We start from the raw sequence: 4,826 nt of genomic DNA on the forward strand, positions 1-4,826 counted from the left end.
ATTTTATTTGTTCTTTATCTTATATTTTGGAAGTGTACATCCAGTTTTTTTCATTTAATTTTTTGGGGCGCCCCCCAAGAGAGTAGGGCTATAGCTTGTTTAGCTTATATGTAAATAGGGCACGGGGAACGAAGTTGGGTTGTATTCAACAAAGTCATTCTGCTTAGGGAAGGACCTCCACTCATGCAATGGACTTTCTTCTCCCCTCCCTCTGTGTGCCTAAGCAACTAAAATGACTCTGAGCTTTCTCTCCCTCAACCCTCTAGGGCAGATTTGCAGAGGGGGGGCATTGCAAGGGAGATCTCATTGCATGAATGGAAGTCCTTCCACAATTCCAGGGACTCGGTTGGATGCAATAAACTGATGCAGGAGACGGGAGCAACTTCTCCCTTTTTCTTTTCAAAAGGCTGTGTGAATATTTGTGCTGTAAAGTGCAGAAGTGCTCCCCCTGTGACCAACAATTTGTGGGTGGGTGTTTCTCAAGTCTAATCTTTCTCTTTTTTAAAAAAAAGTCATTTAATTGCTCATTTTTGATTCAGTGGGTATACATCATTTAAAAAGAAAGGACAACAAAAGAAAACAAAAAGGCACACCACTGACACAGGTATACAAAAGGGGGGGAAATAGCGTAAATATAAATTTTACAATACTGAATATATTAGTAAAATGTATTTATTTAAAAAACCCCAATGGAAGAGCTTTAACATCTAATTTTAAGGAAAAGAGTAAGGGGAGGAAGACAAACAAGGTAAGTCAAGGATGAGAAAAACAAAGAGAAAATACTAACTAAAGCTACTTCCAGATGAGTTAGGGTCTACTCTAAGCTATTATTTATTGATATATTTTTAAACGTATTTCTCTGCTGCCATATCATAAAATATCTGCCTGATGTACAATAGTTAAAACAAAAACTATGCAAATAGTAATTAAAGTGGTTAGCTAACTAATCCAAATTTTTTATTTAAAAAAATCTTCAAGAGTTGCCTGAAAGTCAGGTTATACCTTTCGCTGTATTTTGATTTGAGTATATATATTCACAGTGACCCATTTTCTTACAGTATTTCTCCTCTCAAGGAATTTACAGCATGGCAATCCATTTTCGGCACTGTTGTGGCCCGAAATGCCATTTAAAGTGAAATCTGGGAATTTGGGTATTAAAAATTCAGTAATTGCCAGCGCCTGCTGGAAGTAACTAAAGGCCAACTCTTTGTTGAAAGCAGATCGGGACCAACAATCACCCCTGTTAGTGTATTGTAATGACATGTCGCACTCTCATTCGCCATGGCTCCGGAAAACAGTGTAGCCTGTGAGCAAAACATAGAGAAGAACAATGTTAATCACTACTGTTCATTATTCATGAAGGCCTATAGGTGTAAACAGTTTACTGCTGGCAGTTCAGGAAATGACAATGCCTGCTCCCAGAGAGGAACAAAAATTTGGCTCAGTCCGCCTTTTCATGCGAAACTGCCCAGTTTGCAGCTCCTGAAACAATACGCAAACCAAAACACAGCTATCCTTTGAAATTTGCACGTCTGGAAATTTTGCAGTGTCGTCGCCCCACCTCACAAAATTGGCAAAAATGCATATACAGTATTGGAGAAATGTATACATTATATGGATGAATGTACATATTAATGAAAATAACATACAAATATGTATTATGCTACGGAAAAATTACTTGCAAGAATGTGTATTTCAGGCGAAATGTACACTAAAAAGCTGACAAAATTTTATGAGGGCTTTTCCTAAAATATCACATATCAAACTGATGTGGAAAAGTAGTGATTTACATTAGGTAAAAACTGTTTTCCCATTCAGATTCCTGCAAAGTAAGCATGGTTGGGTTCAAAACTGCATCTGTCTCTTTGGGGGGGGGGAGGGGGAATGAAGCACACGCTGTTCATTGGAATAACAGGAAACTAAGCCATGTTTGTGTAGTTTTAACCTATTCTGCTTCTGTAGTGCCACTTGATTAAGCCACAATATTGATTTGCTTGTACACCGTCCTTGTAGCTCTTTAACCTCCTGACTTGCTGACACACAGTTGATCTTCCACACAATCCCCATGCTAATGACAAACACTATTGACCTGGAAATCCTTCTGCCTGATCCCAAATATTTGCAGCTGCTGAGGGGGGAGGGACAAGGTTGTTAGGGGATCCCCTCAGAGAGCTAGAATTCCCAACGCCCTTAACCAATTACAGTTCCCAAGATTCTTTGGGGGAAGCCATGACTATTAAATGGGGGTAAGAGTATTTTAAGTGTACTGAGCCTCTTGGGCTTGCCAATCAGAAGGTTGGCGGTTCGAATCCCCACACCAGGGTAAGCTCCCGTTGCTCTGTCCCAGCTCCTGCCAACCTAGCAGTTCGAAAGCACGCCAGTGCAAGTAGATAGGTACCACTGTGGTGGGAAGGTGAATGGTGTTTTCATGCACTCTGGTTTCTGTCATGGTGTCCCGTTGCACCAGAAGCAGTTTAGTCATGCTGGCCACATGACCCGGAAAGCTGTCTGTGGACAAACGCCTGCTCCCTTGGCCTGAAAGCGAGATGAGCACCCCAACCCCATAGTCGCCTTCAACTGGACTTAATCATCCAGGGGTCCTTTACCTTTACCTAAATTAACTGAAAGGATAAAATACAATAGCCACTAATAGAGGAAGGAAAGGATGGGAAACTGAGTAAGGCTAAAGAGGTATGACTCATCAAATCAGTTACCCAGAAAGCTGGTGGGTTCACCTTTGCTGGAGCTCTGCAAGCAAAGGTTGAGTTCACATCAGCTGGGAATGCTCTGGATTTTCTCCTACATGTCCCACTAGACTCCCACCAATTCTGTGATTCTGTGATCAAGAAATCAAATAACTGCATGGCGCTCCAGACTAATGGGGCTTTGTTTGGGTGAACCCTGAAGATGAGGACAGACAGTTACCATGAGAAAGCAAAATTCACAACTGCAGGATCTGATGCAACCAGGAACTGCTGCAAGTAAAAACCAAGCACCAGAACCCTTTTGGCAAAGAGATCCAGAAGACTCTCCGGCCGACGGATCCATCCCCAGCTGAATGTGTTAATGGGATAGATAAAAATGACAGTCTATTTAATAAGCTGCGGTTCAGTACCTTGCTTCCAAAATAATCTTCCTGTTTTCCTTTCTCCCCTTTTGCCCTTTTCTTGTTTCCAACTCTAATTGGAGATGTCTCCCTTCAGTGCAGCAGCTTCATCATTCTATCTCCAAGGATTAGCTGACAGGGAGGGGGAGAAATATAATAGGAATTTGCTAGCACTGCCCTGAAATAACATTTCATACCCAGCTTCAGATAAGCCAGCGTCTTCCTGTTCTCCCTGTTCAATAGATTTCCTTTTTACAGGGCTGCTGCTGCTGCTGCTAGAGTTTAACATTTGTCCAGCTAAAATAAAAAAGGGAGAAGGTTTTCAAAGTCTCTGCAAACTCAGCATGTCCACCCAGTTGCTCTTTATGCTCCGTGGATAGGATTCTAAGGGCTGCCATCCTAACCCCATGTACCTGGGAGTAAGGCCCATTGAATTTAATAGGACATAAAAATTTAAGAACATAAAGAGAGCCTGCTGGGTTAGGCCAATGGGCCATCTAGTCCAGCATCTTCTCACAGTGCCCACCCAGATGGCTTTGGCAAACCGTTAGGCAGGACCTGAGCACAATAGCATCCTCTCCTCCTGTTTTTCCAGTAACTGGTACTCAGAAGCATCACTGCCTCAGACCACGGAGGCAGAACATAGCCATTGTGGTTAGTAGCCATTGACAGCCTTCTCCTCCATGAATTTGTCTAATCCTCTTTTATACCACCTTGGTTGGTGGCCATCGCTGCCTCCTGTGGGAGCAAGTTCCATAGTTTAGCTAAGCACTGTGTGAAGAAGTGCTTTCTTTTATCCGTCTGGAACCTTCCAACATTCAGCTTGGATGTCCCCGAATTCTCACAGAATCATAGAATTGTAGTGTTTGAAGGAACCCTGAGGATCATCTCATTCAACTTTTTGCGATGCATAAATATGTAGCTGTCCCATATGGGGATCAAACCTGCAACCTTGGTGTTACAAGTGCTGCATTCTAACCAACTGAGCTATTATGAGAGGGAGAAAAGCTTTTCTATCAAGAAGACAACAACAAGAATCCGCTGACAGCATACAAATCAATCTGGCTAACCTGAGTCAAATACACACACACCGCTCACACACAAAATCAAATCTCACTACAGCCAGCCAAAGACAACCAACCACAAACTATGCCACCCCTGCAACCTCTCTCGCCACCAAGGAAATACAACAAGCGAAAAGTAAGAGAACCCACACAAATGACACTGACATGGAACCCCACACAGCATAACCACCTGACCCCTCTTTCCCCATTTTCTTCCTAACCTAACACTGTATGTAACACACAACAAATGACTCGCAACAAATGAAACTGATCTTTAGAAAACACAACTTGAAAAAAAGAGACAACGCACATTTTTGTAAAGAAATCTTTAATAATTTTTTTTAAAAAAAATGGTTTACTTAAAAAAAAAACTTTTCTATTCATTTTCTCCATGCCCTGCAAATTTTACAAGCTTTTATCATGTCATCTCTTACTTGTCTTTTGTCTAAACTAAAAACGACCAAACTGCTTTTGAATAGACATGGTTAGAAATGCAACGTTACCATTTTCTGTGTCTGTCCAAAAGTTGTCCTTGCAGCAACTTCCTGGCTCACGGCAGACTCAGTTCACCGTAGATGAGGAGCCTCTCTTGCCCCCTCTGCCCGATAAGAGTTTAAGGCTTAGGTTAATTGCAGATGCAAGATAGCATATCATTA

The 4,826-nt window shown here is 41.8% G+C and overlaps 1 long non-coding RNA gene across 1 annotated transcript; it reads right to left on the minus strand.

Moving 5' to 3' along the window:
- Nucleotides 1-696: 696 nt before the first annotated feature.
- Nucleotides 697-4,826, minus strand: LOC309542125. The gene is made up of 4 exons (XR_014224104.1): nucleotides 4,674-4,826; nucleotides 3,116-3,238; nucleotides 2,715-2,836; nucleotides 697-1,304 (listed from the first exon to the last, which is right to left on the minus strand). It is a non-coding gene; the product is annotated as an uncharacterized lncRNA (long non-coding RNA).

Source organism: Podarcis vaucheri, assembly GCF_965113315.1.
Source record: "Podarcis vaucheri genome assembly, chromosome: 10".
Classification (NCBI taxonomy): Eukaryota; Metazoa; Chordata; class Lepidosauria; order Squamata; family Lacertidae; genus Podarcis; species Podarcis vaucheri.